The following is an 18513-nucleotide window of genomic DNA, read 5'->3' on the forward strand; positions in this document are numbered from 1 at the left end:
AAATTTGGCCATGTTAAAACAGCATTTTAGAAAATTACAGGTAATATTATTCCTGAATGGAAATTGCTGCAACTTCTGTTTGCCTCATGGGATAGGAAAGCTCAAAGAATTTTGCAGGAGGAAATAGTCACTGAGAGCCATCATGATTAGTCTGAATGTCAGAAACTGAGTTGTGAAATGAAATAAAAGTACAAGTAATTCAATACAAGAATATATGCACTGATAAATAAGAAATAAATGGCTTTTGTGACATTCCAGTATGACCCTATGGTTTCCTGAGGAATGAGAAGATGAAATACATGGTTTTATACAGTACTCAAAACCTATCCAAACAGCACTGAAGCCTCAAGAGTCTTCTGAAAGTCATGCCCCAGAAATGAATCCACATTAAATAATGCAGCACTCACATACTCCTTTCTATTTTTTTCCATTTATCCATGATGGCTTAACTTTAATACACTCACTTATTGAAAAGAATTTGATTTGATTCACTTTTGCACCTGAAGTGACCAAGGAATAAGAAAGAGCCAGTGACTTGGAAAGAGCTGCACAATTAAGTAGAGAAGGTGCTTGTTCTATGTCCTCTTCTCTGAACAATGATACTCATAGCAGTAACACTCTTCCTACAGAAAAACTCTAGCCATCCAGCCAATAAAGATAAATCAACATCAGCAACAATAAAACTACGTTACTCACATTTTTAGAATAAGCATCCAGTGCCCATGACCTCGAGAGCTTCATTCCTGAAAGGAAAATGTTAAATGTGAGCCTTCAGGCCTGCCATCAGTTGGGTGAAGAAGGTGAGCAGGTACTGCAATAGTGAACACTGGCACAGAATCATAAGATGCTCCCTTTGATGATTAATTCACAATATCAACCTTCTCTCAGCCATCTATTAGCAAAACATTTTGCATAAGCTGACTTTCAAGTACATATTTACAAAACAGTGAAGTCAATCTGAAGACAAACCTGAAATCCTTCCCAAACTGTGGCCATAGTTTTGTTGCATTTATCAAACAAACAACAAAAACAATTCAAAAGAAACTAAATGTAATTTTTAATTTTATACTGAAATATACAAGCACTTAGTGAATTTATCTGTCTTTCTAAAATACTAATAGAAGCCTTAATTAAGCAATTAAGCAGCGTACAGAAAACAGAAAAAAAGTTTTGGTTAAGCTGAAATAGTGTTACCCTCCATGTTTATAAACATGATCATAGTTTAATATGTAATAGTAATTTGATTTTATTGATGAGTTGCTATATTTTGAAAAAAATAGTTTTGAAATACTGCTAATTTTAAGCATCTTCAAACACTTTTTCATTCAGATTTAGCAGTTTATAAAGACTTAGATCTTAAACAGCACATTACCTGATAGGGAAATACACTTGTTTCCAGCTTTTATTTCTGACAACTTTATACCATTCCACATTTTCAAAGTACTTTGTATTTTTTAAGCCCAAGATTCATTTCTTGCCAGTGGAGAGCATTTCAATTAGCATCTTTAACTAATTGTTTAGTATTGGCCTGTCCACTACCAATACTCTGAAATGGCCATTCTGGCTCTGAAACAGCCAGAAAATTCTGGAATTTTCTGGCTCACCATTTAGCTGACAAAACACAGCCATATTACAACACAGAGCCTTGCTGAAAAAGCAGTACAAACCTTTAAAATACCAACAGACATTTAGAGCCTTGTATGTTGCCAGCTATCCACAATAAGCATTAAGGAGTCATGTGTCCTCTTACAGCCACAGTGCTCATCTGTAGAGGAAATAGAAAATCAACACAGACTTTTAAGTGAGATTTTCTGACTGCAAGGGAGTAGATGAAAAATTAATTTGGAATATTTCTGCCTCTTTCTTCTTTCCTTTGAACAAAACTTGATGCCCTTCTATATAATTTTGAAAAATAAAATATTCACTTTTTTAATGAATTGGAGAGGTGTATTCAAAAGTAAAGTGGCAGTAGGTGAGAAACTTTAAAATATTTTTCTCTTCTGCAATGACATGTAAAAATGCAGCATTTCAGCTTTGTTAGTGCACCTTTTAAAGATACTTTGAGAAATCCATAGTACACGGTATATCATCTTTTAATACAAATGCCTTTTTATCAGATGGCACTACTTTTTCAGATTTCAGAGCAGTAATTAATGAGAACATTATAAAAACATAAAAAACAGATGAGCAAAACATCACTATATGCAAAACATCAAGTAAAATAAGGAAAAATGAAGGGCTGACAAAGAATGAAGGAAAAAACACTGATCAGCAAAGACAGACCTAAGATTGCACAGACAATAGTATGAAAGGGTACAAAATTTAGACTGACATGCACATTACAAATTAGATTTAAAAAATATAAATAAAAGACTTGTCAGCCATACAGAAAAGAAGAAGGGAGGGGAAGAGGAAGAAAAAGCTTGGCAGCTGTGGAGCAGATATGGAGAGACCTAAATCAATATAACACAGAAAGACTGCCTAGCAGTAATGACAAAATAAAATGAGATTTCTGCATCCAAGATGGAAGGAAAACTCAGAGGCTAAAGCTTTCATATGGAGGAGGTTCATCATTACCAGGGTTCTGAAAAGGATACCAAATGAAACAATAGGTTGCCTAATTTGACTTGATGTACACAAAAAGCTGGCATCAGTAGTAGAGAGCCATCATATAGAAACCCCTACAGTTACAGGGGATAGTTAAAAGATGCACAAGGAGGGATTTGTTATGCTTACTTCAGTGGTGCAGAAAGCCATACCGATTTCAGAGGAAAGATTAACTTTGAAAAGAAAAGGCAGAAAATCAAAATGCTGAAGGCAGAGTATTACGTAGATTTACCAAATAGATCTGGTAAGACTATCCTGACACTTTCACTTAATAAAATAACTGCTTTTCTACACAAGGGGAAAGAAGCTTGTCAGTCTGTTTGGATTACAGCAAAGTACAGCACCACATGGGAAATTATCACTTATATGGAAGAAAATGTAGCTCTTGTACAAAAACTGTAATGCTGTTAGAAGGAACATATTAAGAAAAAAAAACAACAAAGGACAAAAAACAGACCATGTGCTCATTCTAGATATATTTCAATATAGCAGAGTTTCTTGATTGTTTGTCTTGGTTTGATCTTATTTAATCTTTTTCTTGGTCATCTCAATGTAAAAGCAGGGAGTGTGCTAATACAGTTTCTGGTCACACAAAATTGGGAGACATAAAAGGATCTGTATATCATTCAGTAAGCTAAGGATATGAAGAAATAATCTGAAATAATGGCAATAATTGAATAAAAGGGATCAGATGAAGACACCTAACACTAGGAGGAAGGATATTCTTTTAGGAATAGAAAAAAGACATTACTGTTAATTGACTAGCAATGGCTATCTGAAACTCATGTCAACCCCACATCTCCCAAATCTATTCAGACCTGGGATACATTATTCCCAACTGACATCTATTAAAAACAAAAATTCTTTTGAGATCTTCTAGAGTCAAGATGGCACATTCTCCTTGGATAATGTATTAAAGAACCTTCTTTTTTTCCTACTGTCAAATTTCTGCTTAATATGTGTACTTCTTCTTCCATCATTCAAGTCCTAAGAAAAATGCTGAATACTATCTGACACAGACAGACTATCTGAAGTCCTCCTCCTTTCTGAAGTCATACCTGTGTGCAGAAAATATAGATTTGGGCTTGGAATGATGCACAGGAGCTATTCAGACAAAAAGTACATGGAGAGTCTATAACATGGAAAAAAAAAAGGTGCAAAAAGAGATTTACACTGAAGCATACTTCATATATAACAAAAAAAACCCAAAAAAACCCAAAAAAAACCACATCCAAAAAATAAAAGGCGGAGGGGAATAAACCAACAATGAATCTAATTAAGGTTGGTAAAAAAAGGAGAATTTTACCCATAAGAGGTGCTTGCTGCAAATAGCAGCATTAGAGACCCAAAAAATCCTGGCTTTAAGTTGTTTTTAAGAACATTAATAATGGTTTGTAAAGGAACTTATATGAACGTGTTACCTGAAATAACTGGAACAAAACTCATCGACAGAAGGGGACACTTCCAGACCTCTGATCCTGGAAAGGGGGTCTTTGGCAACTCACAGAAAATATCTCTAGGATCTGGTCCAGGTTCAGCCAGGTGCAGCAGAGAAAATGTGACAAGAGGATACCCAAAGCACATAGTGGTTTGACTGCAAGGTTCTAGCAGGTCTCTACATAAGATGTGCAAATTGCAAATTTGAGACTTATGTGGTTCAGCTGAAGTCCATGCTCTCTTACACAACAAAGACCTTTGCATCTCCAGCTTTTAAGTTCTTCTCCAAAGGCTAGGTGAACTAGAGCAACTCATGGAAAAAGGCACAGGAGGTTTTTTTAACATGGAGCAGGAGGTTTTTTAACATGAGCAAAATAATACAATTTTCCTAGTTTTGCTCTTGCACACAGCTTGAAAATTTCCCCTGAAGTTTTTCAAGAAAGTTCCAGCTTGTGACAGACACAGAAAGTTATAGCATAAGGGATATGAGCCAAACAAACACCCACACAACTAAAAAGAAGCCTTTCTATGCCTTGTGTAGTCAGCTGGGGGGTATGTGCTGGGGAAGTACAGTAACAGGTATCACCATTATCTTGCCTGTGATGCCAAAAGTACAGGCCATAGGACAAAAGTCTTGCAGTATTAAGAGATGGTAAAAAAAAGTGAAATGGCTGCAACTAATGGGTTTTTGAGTAGGCACAGGAGATACCAGATAATGTTGAATGTATTGCATTTAAAGTAAATAACAAGGAGTCCAAATGGGCATTCAGTTCCTTGATAATTAGCAAGCCAGCAGGTATCAAACCAGGCACGGTGCCGATAAGCCTTTCCTGATCACATCTTACTCTGTGGGAATTTTTAAGCTCTGAATGCAAAACATAATACAGAAGTGTTAAAGACTATGCTGCTGTTTCTTTGGGAAGATGAGATTCCAAAGGACAGGCCTAGCACTTATGTGGAGCTATGCATACAGGAATCTGACCCATAAGCATTTGCTTTTTGGGGATGTTGCCAATTCATCCCTGGGCAATTTTACGTTAAGCACTCTTTTGTTGCGGCTGTGGAAGAAAATTAGTTGTTCAGTTATTCACAGTGGTAACACAATGCTCTTGTCACAGCTCTCATCAGCTTGGCTGTAGCTCTCCAGATTAGCTCAGTGGTGTTAGCTTAGTCTCCATCCTACCAGGGTCAGAACCTATCAACTTCAGATGCCTCGTGCTCAGTCTGTCACGTAAGAGCTGAAGGGTGCACATGAATAAAGTAAGGGCTTTACCTCTGACTTTCAAAGTGAAAAGCTCTTAGCTAATGACATTTCTCAGTAGTGTTAAGAGGCTAAGAGTGCTCCACATCTTTTTGAGACGAGTGATGATTTGTTGGCTAGCCCTTCTGTTGGAGTAATGCTTTAGATTATTCAAGGCTTTAAAGTGATCAAGATCTATTTTTGTCATACAGAGAAACTTATTGGTAATCCTATGGTCAGACTGTATATTCAGACATGGAATTTTCATTTCTTCTCACTGAGTTTCAATGCAGAATCTTCTGTAGTCTGATCTGCATATTTTAAATAGTGTAATTATAAACCAACCCTTTATCCAGCGAGTTCAAATGCAAATATTGGCTCTTTCCTCAGTGCAGGAATTGGTTTGTGCAAGTGAATTGCAGTTTAACTGAAGCTACTATGCCCTATTTTACTTAAATTAATGTAATTATTACCTGGCTAATTATCTTGTTGAATTACTTGTTCTGTGATTCATTAACTGGGAAATTTCTTTCTGGATATAGAAGAATATCTGAACATCCACCTATTTGTATCACAAAATACTGATTAGGAAAACTCGTGTTACCCAGTGAGGTAGACATTTCTTTTAGAAATGTCTTTTATAAGAAAACTCTTGAGTCAGTAGAAATGAGCCTATTGTAAGGACTGTGAATTACTTCTCACCCTTGGAAAAAGCAGTTAGTTTTATAGTTGGAGCAGAAGACAGATACAAGGGAGCCTTCACAGCTGGTATCTGGTGCTGTCCCCTTTCCATAAACCTGTCTTTTGCTGTCTAGCACAGCCCTCTGTTTTACAGCCTCTAATGGTGTTACATATTCAAGCAAGGAAGCAGTGGGGGAAGAATATTTTCATAATTACCAAACACATTCCCAAACACTGATATAAAGTCTATTCCCAGCATGAAATTACACAAATAAGTCAATAAACTTTAAATCATCTTGTGCAGAAGCAACATGAGAAGAAAGTCCAGAGCATCCTCGTTGCAGCAAAGAAGGAGAAATGCAGTGCTGTTTTATAAGGGTTGTAGCTAATTGAGGTGATATACAAAAACACACAGAGTTACTTTTGTTTTCCAAAGTTTCTTCTGCCATTCCTATTATGTTTTGCTATAAATTAAATAGTTGTTGCTGCAAAGTCTCAGTATAAATAAGCATGGAGGCAAGCCTGATAAATGCTCAACAATCTGTGCAGAGCTAAAGGAAACATTACATTTTTCACTGCCTGTAAACAAAATCCTTTTCATGTAAGAGCATTTTTTATTTCTTTGTAATCAAGCATTCTGATTTTATAACCTTACAGACTCATGTGCACTGAACAACTCCCATCAATTCTGAGTTCAATACTAATCCTGACATGAATATCCAAGAAATAGATTGTATTTCTAACAGGAATGCTTAGGTCCCAAAATACCACTAAATGATGTAAAGCTTCCTGGAATCCTATATTTTTTCCCATTTGCACTTATGTCTTCTAGACCTTGCTAAAACTTCCCAAGAAGTTGGATTTAGAGTTTAAAGACATTATCTACAAATTATTGTTCAAAGAAGCTTTAGAAAGAGGAGACACATTTCAGGTGGAAAAAAAATGACATTGACAGGCTGAGAGACGGACAAAGTATGAATAAAATAAAAAAAATTGAGAAGGTAATCCTATGAATGTCTCTATCATTGAAATCACCACTCAGAAAGCTGGCAGAACAGGTTATTTCTTTACTGGAACAGTGTAGGAACAACCAGAGACTATGATAAACATCCTGAAGCCGAGCCTATGGCTTAATGTCTGAGATCTGTAGTCTTCTCATCATGAGGTAACCAATTTTTTTTTTTGTTTGTGCAGAACTAAATTGAAAAGCTATTGCTAGCAGGTCAATAAGGAATCAATAATTCAATCAATATTTTTTCAAGATGGTCACTGAGCAAGTGCCAGTGATTATTCCTTATTTGCATTTCTTCATATTCTTCTGGCATTTACATCCATTTGTAAATCAAGCAGAAGTCCACAAGATTAGTAAAAAAATCAAAACGTGTCTTTTTCCAAACCTTGACTCAAAGGATTGCTTGACTATTCAACCCAGACCCAGCCATGTTCATGATTACTTACTAAATTACCATTAACCAGATTATCTTGTTAAAGGAAAATAACTCTGTGTAGCTGTGAGGTACCAAAGTAAGCAAAGAAACAATTACCAATGGGATCTCCAAGAGCTGCACACAGAATATTGACCAAGTTATGTTTGAACACACACTCACCAAATTAAATGCAATAATCTGGAGAAGAGATATTCACAACTGTAATTCGACTGGAAGGTCACAGTCTTCCTTTGAAAACATGTTGTTAACATTAATAAAGTTTTCAATATCTTCAGCTGTCCAGTTTAGCAGATAAAAAAGCAGTGAATCAAGGGGATGAGATGCCATAGGACCACACACTTAAAGTTTAGTGGTTAAGGCATGTGACTAGAACTCAAAATCCCTGAAATTTCTCCAGCCACAGACTGCTTTTGAGACTGATGTAAAAGACCTCGTCTCAAAGCCTGAGATTCTCCTCAATGGAATGGTATTTCTCCACTCAGCAGATGTACTGTGCATCTTACCTTCAATTATACTGTCAAATCCCAATTTCCAAAAATCATGACCTATTTCTAACTCTTCCACTCACCAAGTGATGAGAACTGGGGGAGTCTTTTTCTTTGCCAATGTGTTTTGAATGTAGACTGTCATATTTACCAGGTCTTCTCTGGAACAGGGAGAATTAAGTCATATTTTTCAATGGCAGCTTTTTCTTCCATTCCTGGGGATCTGAAAAAATACAGCAAGCTTCTCACAAATGCACATATCCCCAAAACCTCCCAAGCAATGATTAACTTTCTGTTACCAAACAGATCAATAAGTAGCAAGCTGTGTTGGTACACTTAACCAGCACAGTTTGTGTTGGTGCACAATATCTAATGCATTTGTCCTGCCAGGAAAGCAGCTGGGCCCTAAGTTTTTCTCTTTGGCTACATTCCTTCTTAACCATTGGCATCCTTAAAGTAGAAAGAGTCTCCCTTGGAAGCACAGGCAGATTATGCCTCTGAAGCTTCCATTGTTCCATCCAGCACACATCTACAAAATCTGATTTTCCACACAAAAGCTCAATGTATTACTGCATAGAAAAATTGATCGTTTTATTAGGAAATACCTCAAGAGTCTGCTAGCCACAGATTCAAGGGAAATCTCCAAGTTAATATTCTTATTTGAAGATAGACTCAGCTTCATTAAAAGAAAGGTTTAATTACCACTCATTTGAGAATATTACCAGGAGTACTCAACACTGTGATATGTTACAAAGCACTTAAAATATTTATATTAAAGTAACTTACAGACCAATCCTTCACATATGGAAACCTCCCACAACTTCAAAATCAACATGCTGGTTTATGGCTTAAGTTAGCTTCATATTGAAAGCAGAAACACTGTAAGGAAAAGGGAGTTAGATTCTCTTCAAAATGTCAGTGAAGACATTGAGACTGTTACCATGAACAAGTAGACTATATCAGACAGAGCTGTCCACTGCCAAGCACTTGCATCTATCTTTACAAACACTTCACAGCTATTTCAGAAGCTATTTCCTTAATATTCATGTTAGTCAATTTGTGCTACTGTATCTTTCTAGAAATCAGGCATATTTGATATATTCCCAAATCTAATAGCATGTGGGTTTTGCTTAGAATATGTTTAAGATCCTTAGAGAGGGAAAAAAATTAATCTCCATTCCTGGACTTCCTTCTTTTCCTTTACACATTTCATGGTAAACAAAAGGTTTCATTCACAGACTGCAGTAAAAACTCAAGTAATTTTAAACCAGCTAATTTATCCAGTTTGCAATTTTTTTTGTTGTTTTAATTTTCTTCTGCAGGTGCTCAGTTCATTATTCCATGATCATTTGCATTTGTATGAGCAGAATATTTTAGAGTCTTTTCTTTTACATCTTGTGATCTTTCTTGCAGGCTTCTGGTCTTCTTTCATCTCCTGTCACTCTCTTATCCAAAGTGCTAATCTCAGCTGTAACTGTCTCAAACCTTTCCTTTCGTCCAGAAAGACTACTGAAGTCTGTAATTTATCACTTCCCTATTGTAACTGCAAGACCAGCTCCAAGCAGAACAAGCCTTATCTCACTGATAGCTACTTTGTCACCTTGTGGCTGCAAAGCTTTCAGGAATGGCATTTGGTACATTAGTTGCAGATGGCATCAAGGGGATTCTGAAGAAACACATTTTTCTTGTTTCTTTACCGTTATTCCTTGATACTAAAATGCCCAGGCAACTTTGCAGTGATTGCACTACATTTTTAAAATATGGAGACATCTTCTGTGTCAGGTTTCAAATGTTCTTGGGCAGATTTTTATGGGTTTGGAGCTAATCCAAAAGCCAGCTTCTCTGATGAACATGTCTTGCCCCATTAAGCTTCAGTATTAACACCACTCCCCCTTCACAACTATTGTTTCTCCTATATGTGGCTGTGGGAAAGTTAGACTTCTCACTAATACCATCAGAGTTTGTGGCTTCTAGGTAGCTATTTTACTGCAATCCATGTCTAATCACAGTATACCCAAGAAGCTTAGTGCTGTGTTGTAGCAGACTACAAATTAGCTTGCTTTTCCATTAAAATACTCCTAGTTTATTCTTTTCTGTGTGGTTATAAAATTGACTGGCTGAACACTTGGGCACTTGTGTGTTTTGTTTGTCTAAATGATTGATATTTAAATGGCCTAATTGCATTCATTCCACCTTTTTATGGTTGAGCAATGTTTATTGCATTTTTTTTTTAAGATGCAAAGAGAGCAAATTCATTTGCAACTCAGGGAAGAATTTTATTAATATGTGCCACGGTGGTTTGAATTTCATAATGGATCTTATTTCTTGAATATGTATTGTGGCAACATAAGGTTTTAAGATCTTCATAGCCCTGCAAAAGTGCCAAAAGTCCAGCTGGTTTAGCTAGAGAACTCTGTAGCTAGTGTTGAGGCTATGAGGGTAAACCCTGTGCTACTGCTGAAGAAGTACAGAGGCAAAGACAGGATGTAGGGATTATAATATTTAAAGGAATAACCAAAAAGAGGAGGGGGAGGGAGAGAGAGAGGGGGGCTTAGTGCTCTTCAGAAAACTATTAACAGCCTATAGGCAATGTTAGAATCAAACCAGTTTTCTCCAGTGACTCAACAAGATGCAAGCATTTAAAAATCCTCTTTCTCCATGACTGCAAAGAGGAATTGGAGGGATTTTGACTTGATAACTATAAGTAGAAAAGTACCAATCAATACAAATGAATGTACATATGAATACTACTCCTGATGAATTTAATCTTCATGTTACTGTGAAGAGTAGATCATGAGAAGATCATGAGAATCCTCATGATCTACTGTGAAGAGATCCTAACTTTCTACAAATATATATGATTTGTAAGAAATGGCTGAAAAATCTGAAAATATTATTTCTGTTCTGTACAGTAATTAGGCCTTGGCCAGGCCCTGTTTAATATTTATGATATATAGCTCCTTCTGTCATAAGGTGTTTTCTTAGAATTTTAAATTAGTATTTTTCCTTTCCAAGTGAATATTCAGCACATTGTTAACAGGAAAATCATGATGAATAATAGCATTTTCATTTCAGCCTTGCAATTCCTCACAATATAAATCCTAAAAATGCTTATGTTCACTTCCATATATCTCTTGCCAAATGCTCAACAGGTTTGTTCTTACATAGAAAAAAACCCAGTTCTGAATTGGCTTCAGATTCAAAACATCAGAGTAGCATGTAAAGAGTCAGTAGATACCTTTTCAGACTAAAACTATCTGAATTACCCACCTATGGAATACTTGTCCTCCTATGGTTGAAGATGTTTAGTATCATAGATGTTAAGTATCACAGAATTACACTATCAGGGACTACATCTGGTCCCACCTCCCTGCTCTAACAGGGTCATTCTAGAGCACATGGTTTGGGATAGAGTCCTGACAGTTCTTCTCCAGTGAGGGAGACACTGCAATCTCTCTGAACAAACTGTGGTCACCTGCACAGGAAAAAAGTTCTTCCTAACATGTTCTTCCTAAATCCTTACTAAAATAGCTTTCTTTTGTCTCTTCTGTGACAACAAGAATACTGACAATACAAAGAAACAAATCCAGGTAGTGGTTTACAGCTGTTGAAGATTCATCTAACTTGATTTAAAATAACAACTTTATTCTGCAAACGAGAATCAGACTGAAGTTCTTCTACTGCATTTAATATTTCACAAAGGTCTGTCCTTCCTCTAGGCTTTGTGATCCATTGGTTTATGTGGTGACCAAACAAACACCTAGTTACTGCTACTATGTTGAGGTTAATGTCCTCTTATGTTTTCCTTCTTTCTTCTTCACTGCAATATCTTTAGTAATTTCTTTTCAACATGAGCTTATTAATTATTTTCACCTGTACAAATAAAAGGGGAGGAGAGTAGTATTGACTCTATTTGGTGCTTAAAATATCTCAAAATTAGTAGTATGAGATGGAAGAAAGACATTTTTTTCAACTTAGCTTGCAGACCTTGCGTGTTCAAGCTGCATGTCATAGTAAATCATAGACATAAGGGGAAAAAAAACTAAAGCAAAAGGCAAAATTACAATAGTGGTAATGAGGAGGCAAACTGTGCATGCAGTTGAGAAAACTGATTTCAGGAAATCTGAAGAACAATTTATGGGTAAAGCAATTTCTTTGCACTTTACAATCAGTTACAGGCCTGCCTTGTAATGTAAGTCAGTGTCATCTTTGACAGCTAAGACCAAAATTATGAGGAAACATTGAATTCTTGTACTACCTTGCCTATACACATCAGGCAGGGGAACCCAGCTCACCTCACTGTGTGTCTGCATGCCTTCTCCAGTTGCACTGAAACTGGGCTCGAACACTTTGTTTTCCTTGCAAGACAAATATATAAGTTCAGTATTATATACTCCACCATATTTCACAATGGACTTGTCATTGTACAAACCAAACCCACAAAGTTACTTTGATAAATATCCTTGCCCTTCACTTAACATATAATTGCAGGTTAAGGTCACCAGAATTTCAAATCCACTTTGTGGAATTTAGAATCTGAAAAATACTATTATAGTTCTTTCATGTTAAAGAAAAAGCACAGATTGTCTACTAAATAGAGGATCTATTTTTCTCAAAGCTGTTTATGAGTCTCTGACACTCTCTTTTCTGCTTTCTGCTTCTGTTGGTGTCTCTTCTGTGACAGCAAGAATACAGACAATACAAAGAAATAAATCCAGGGAGTGGTTTGCAGCTGTTGAAGATTAGTCTAACTTTACTTAAAATAACAACTTTATTCTGCAAATGAGAATCAGACTGAAATTCTTCTACTGCACTTCTTCTACTGCACTCTGATCTGATCTTTTTATCTCCTGTGTGTACCTTTCTCTCATTTTGCCAGGTCCATACGTATTTGAAATCCAAATTGCTATTTTTAGTAGCCATTTCACATGCATTCATTTTGATATCAGATGAATAGTCTGTTTCCCTATTAACTTTTTAAATTTTCTTTTTTTCCCTGTCTTTTGTTTTGTGTCTTTTTTCACATATCCCCTATATAAGCAAGATGGGGCAGTTTTATTTTCAGTAGATATAATAGCACCAAATTGCTTAAAATACCTATTTGCAAACCATTATTCTTAAAATCCAGTATACAATACAATGTTTAGGAAGAGCAACAATACAAGGGCCAAAGAAAGGCAATGACACAAAACAGAACTAATATGTAAGGCAATTAAAATTAAGACAGGATTTTTAGCAGATGACGTATCTGCAGTCCAAGACAGTGTTTAACTTCTAAATTCCTGGATACAGAGTGTGTTCCCCCAGCCTGAAGGCTTCTGGATTATCACTTTACCAAGTGAACTGTGATGCAGCAGAAGTGAAGCGACCCATGTCTCACTCACCTTGCAATCAGCCACTCTCTCTCTCTCTGTGGAGGTGAGCCTCAGCAATGCTAGTATCAGTGACCTAAAGGCCATGCACTTTGGGGGGACCAGAAGGTCCATGCCATGCTGTGCACCTTCTAATCCTGGGAAATCTGCATAAATATTCAATCAAAAGATACAGGTGAAATTCTCTTAATTAGGAAGTGGTGCCCTAAAATATGAACCATTATTAGGTCATATTTGCTCTAACACGGAATTGAAGGCAAAAAAATAATTATATTCTGAAAGAAAGAGGATTTTCACCAAAGATAACTTTTTATCAGACTATAACAAGAAACCATATGTAGTCAACAGTGAGTCAGGCAGAGGGATTGAGGCAGAAGCATTCATGGCAGTATTTTCCAGTTCAGTTGCAAGCTGCTGCTGTGCTGTCACTATTTGCTTCTGGTCTTCCTCCAGCTGGTCTGGACCCTGGACAGCATGGCAGCTCTCCACCTGGGTCCCTGGGGACAGGCACATTTCCCAGCAAAAAAACTCAGGCCTCAGAATTCTGTTCCTAAGATATAAAGAAAAGGCACACAGAAATCAATTTGTACCTAACAAGATGTAGAAATGAGGATAGTCAGCTCCTGCTGAAGTCAACCTTCCAGCACCCCAAATGCCTTTAAAATCTAGTATGAATCAACATTGCTCCATTCCAGTTTGGACCAGAAAGCAGAGCTATTACACTCTAGCTCCCTTTGCAAGCAATGGGTAAAAGATTTTATATCAATTTCTCTGGGAGGGTGTTTAAGGCTTTCAGAAGCCTGCAGAAAGTTCTTCAGCAGTTTGTACCTACATTTAACTCATAACTTAAATAAAGATCCTGTAAATATTGTTCCATTCTTTTTTTTTCTTTTTCTTCATGTGAAGCCAGATAACTTCAAGACTGTATGAGTAGAAGCTAATGAACTGAGTTCATCATTTGTTTTTTTCCATTTTTCTTTAAATGGAACACAAATTTCAGCTAAGTGACAAATAGACTTGAATGAATTATTGTTTTGCAGTCAGGCCTGGTTTGCCTGGCATACTTGCCTTTCAGCTGCTTCCAATAGCATGAAAAAACTGTCAATATTAAGCAGCACTCTCACACAAACAGAAACCCTTCACTTGCTTCATGCACCAGACATTTACAGGTGGTTAAAGAATTAATGCACAAGCAAATGGACTGATACAAGCGCTGCAGTAGCTTTAGCTGATTTTCCAGCTCTCTTTGTTTTGGATATCAGATTAGGAATTCAATCCAAGCACTGACACACGAACAGAGAAGTTTGGCTCACATTCCCAAATCCACTCCTTTTTATCATGTGCACATTTTCAAGGAGCAGTCGTGGGTACCTATCTAGTGCACTACCTCACTGTACACACAGAACAGTTACCTGGGTTTGTTTCAGACTGGGAATAATGCAGACCCTTCAGCTCATGTCTCCTGAGATAATCAGGCACATTATGAAAAAAGACTCATTAACAAAAGTGCAAGCACCTTACAGAGCTGCCATTACTCCTCTGAGACATAAACTATTTCTAAATCTATGATGGAACAGAAGGGGTGATAGCCCACAGACCTGTTCAATTATCAAAATATAACACAGCTGGCATGCAACCTCTACATTTTCCTCCTTTATTAGCATTATGATTGTAGAGCTGAGGTTAAAGATTTTCTATACTCAAAGATGTCTAAAATCTGATTGGATAAAGCCAGGAGAAACCTGCTGTATCTTTGATGGTAGCCTGGTCTTGAGCCAGAGGCTGGTACCTTGTGAGATCCCTCTCAACCTAAGTTTTTTTATGGTACTATGATTCCTGTCACTTAACCCCACTCCTTTACCACAGTAATTTCCTAATCCTTCATACAAGGAAAATGCAACTGGGGCTCTAAATCATATCAGATGATATGTCACCTACCTAAAAAAGCCCCCCAAGGATGCAGACCATCCCTAAAAAACAGCTAGGCTAGTATATATTTACAATGAACCAGGAGGTAGAGGAGGGGTGAAGAGGCAGGACATAGGAAAATCATATGTGTAGAAAGTTTTAAAGCTGATATTTCTGCCAGAGACCAGATATTATCAAACTGCAGCTGATACTCTCCTAGGAGCTACCTTCATGGCTTTAACTCAATCTAAAATTGAATTGTCAGTAAAGTAGGGCACATGGAAAAGTCACAGCTCATTTTTTTTTAACTCAAAAATGCTTTTCAAAAAGTAGTACCAATGGTTCTCAAAGCTTTTTCAAACTTTAAATGAAAGATTTTAATATGGAGTAAAGAGGGCTGCCAAACACAAACTGAGATTTCCAGTTACAGGGGAACAAACCATTATTCTCTTACGCAGTGAGGTCCCACTCATGACTGAGGCTATGAAGTGTCACAGGAACAAGAATAGGTAACATATTCAAATAAGTATCAATTCATTTAAGCCTTTTTTTCTCCAGTGGAGATATAAAAGTTTTTCTTTAAAATTAAGGATAAAAAGTTTTCTTTGGGGCTGAGTGATCTGAAATAAATTTTTAGAAATACTTATATATCCTTGAGTAAGTTTATAAAGGAACAGCAATTACAGAAAATGCCACCTATGCTTTACTGCCACTCAAAATCCTGCCCTCTCAGAGAGATGGACTTTTGATTTCTTTTTCTCTGTTTTCTGCTCTAGATTAGGGCATGGAGGGGCTGGGCTGAGGCATGCAGGATGATGGAAGGGCATGCACCTCCAGTGGCATCCTGTCAGCCCAAGGACACCGACCTGCTCTCTATAGATGTTGGTGGTACTGTGGGTGCTTGGCAGAGGAATGACTGTTTCCTAGTACGTGTAATTGCCACTACCATTCCCAGACTTGACACTAATTTACCTTTCAGCATCCTGAGGGGCCTTTTAATAACTGCAGCCTTGCTCACAGGCCTTTTAATGCTTGACAGGGGACACAACTGGATTTACAGCCATTAACAAGGTAAGAGGGAGGGAGTTGGGAGGTAACGTCAGCCATTTCCACTGATCACGTGGGAAGAGGAAGAATGATGGACGGCAGCATGCAGCAGATATGAAGGAAGTCAGATGGAAGACAACAGCAATGATATCCACAGGCAATCCTTTACACATCAAAACATGAAGACCCTAAAGCCTGTTGCTGCCTCAGGAGCTAATTCCAAGTGCCCACATTCCCCTTCCAGCCCTGAGTCTGCACCTCCTAGCACTGCCAGCTGCACCATCACTCAAGCCATAGACACAAAAGCAGAAGGAACACGGGGTGTGGCATAACTGAGAAAGCTGGAGATGCCCAAGAGCTTGTGGGTAGTGAGGAAGCTCAGAGCCAAGAAGGCTGAAAAGATGAAGACTTTTTGCACTGGCAAACTTTTAAAGGAACTGGAGTTAGGCCTGAAGAATAGAATACCAAGGCGCACAAAATTAGGATGTTTGGGCAGAAAAGCTGACATGGCAAGAGAGAAGGGGAGAAAGCAGCAGCATAAGAACCTCTTCCATTGATGGGATAAGGAGAGAGGGCTAGAAAGAGATGAGGGGGTGAAAACTGAGAGCAGAGGGTGTTTTTCTCTGGACAGCACCAAAGGACTGAATTGGGAGGGTCAATGAGCTGTGGTTCCTTGTGTGATAGTGGTCAGGAATGCTGGAGGTAGTGCTGCCACCAAATTTCTTAAGCCTCTACCAGGTGTGTAATTCCTGATGCCCTCCTAAGATACAAATGCACTAAATTTGTCCTGTTTGCATACCCACATATGCTGAATAAAAATATCTGTCCACACTTTGGGACAGATATGATTCTATTCAGTTTTAATAATGAGAAATCAAAACTTCAAAACAACAAACAGAAATTCAGTAAGGCAGTCACCTCTGAAAAACAGGAAATATTTTCTTGGATTTTGGTGCTGAAAATATATTAGAATTGGATTTTCCTATTGAAAAAATACATTTCAATTTTGATGTTTGGGGTCTTTTTTTCCAACCAGGATTTAGTATTGACAAAGCCTACATGAAGGCTGATATTTGCTCGGGGTCTAAGAATTGGCATTCTAGCTGAAAACGGACTGAGAATTTGGTAATTAACATTTTAATTATTTTGGTAACAAATACATTTAGTAACTGATGATCTAATTGCTGAACTATATATAATACCATAATCAATTAATATTTAAATTTATTGCATTTTAAAATCACTGCTTCTTAACTAAAATGTTATTTCCATATGGATCATTTAAGTTTTGAATATTCAGTGTTTCAGATAGCAAACTTTGCACTGAAAATAGTTAATCTGATTAATTTTAACAGGCTTCCCACATCAGAAAGGGCACACAGCAGTTGAGGTAAAGGGACTCTCTTTTTTTGGCATCTCTCACTGTAGGAGTATAGACATTCAGAAGGAAATGGAGCTGAAGCTGTTTTACACCTGTCCACTCTTACACCTTGCAAGTATTCCAGCTCTGTGCCTGATATTTCTTATCTCCGAAGTCAACATGGAAAGATTAGCTATTTTTATTGTTTTTTCAACAGCCTTTGAAATGAAATAAAATTAAATATACTACAGTTTTTACACAATCTCTTCTGCAGTATCTTTAACTGTGTTTCCAGGCAAAGGTATTGTAAACCTTACTGGATTTCAGATTTAGCAGTTTAGACACGGTATAAATGTATTAGTTGTGAACATTGAACAAATGTTTCTACCATATTTTCCTCAGAACAGTATCTTTTGAGGTTTGTAAGCTTTCTTTTGGATAATATCATATGCAGAAAGCTCTCACTTAAGTCTACCTGCTTTACCATTTATTCTGCAACAACATCAAACTTTACATTACCAGAATAAATGAGATATTTTTCTCTCAAATTTTAACTCAGAGACCATGTAGATAGGAAAAAAAAACTTCCTTTGTCCTGCAGATTCAGGGAGATTTGAAGGAACTATTATCACCGCTGAGCTATTTTCAGTTCAGCGTGAAAACAATGAATATTGAGATCTTGAACATAGTCTTTGTTGTTTAACAAAAAGCTAAAGAAAAACAAAAAAGCCTTTGATAAGGAGAAGTTAAAGAAATAATAGGAGTAGCTGCTTTCCTTTTATCAAAGGAACATTTTTCATCACTTCAAATGAGAGCAATTTTTTTTTTTCTGAGTGTAAATGAGAGGTATTCATTTAAATGCTTACATGTCTTACCCAGATCCTAAGCCTTTTCCACAGAGATTTCCCTGGTGATTCAAAAGCCAGGT

General features: G+C 37.1%; 1 long non-coding RNA gene across 1 annotated transcript; it reads right to left on the reverse strand.

Annotated features, from left to right (window-relative positions):
- Nucleotides 1–697: 697 nt before the first annotated feature.
- Nucleotides 698–13393, reverse strand: LOC129118029 (uncharacterized). Its single transcript, XR_013181667.1, has 6 exons — nucleotides 13283–13393; nucleotides 12194–12256; nucleotides 8685–8777; nucleotides 7982–8121; nucleotides 1668–1765; nucleotides 698–743 (listed from the first exon to the last, which is right to left on the reverse strand). It is a non-coding gene; the product is annotated as an uncharacterized LOC129118029 (long non-coding RNA).
- Nucleotides 13394–18513: the final 5120 nt, after the last annotated feature.

Source organism: Agelaius phoeniceus, chromosome 3 (assembly GCF_051311805.1).
Source record: "Agelaius phoeniceus isolate bAgePho1 chromosome 3, bAgePho1.hap1, whole genome shotgun sequence".
NCBI lineage: Eukaryota > Metazoa > Chordata > Aves > Passeriformes > Icteridae > Agelaius > Agelaius phoeniceus.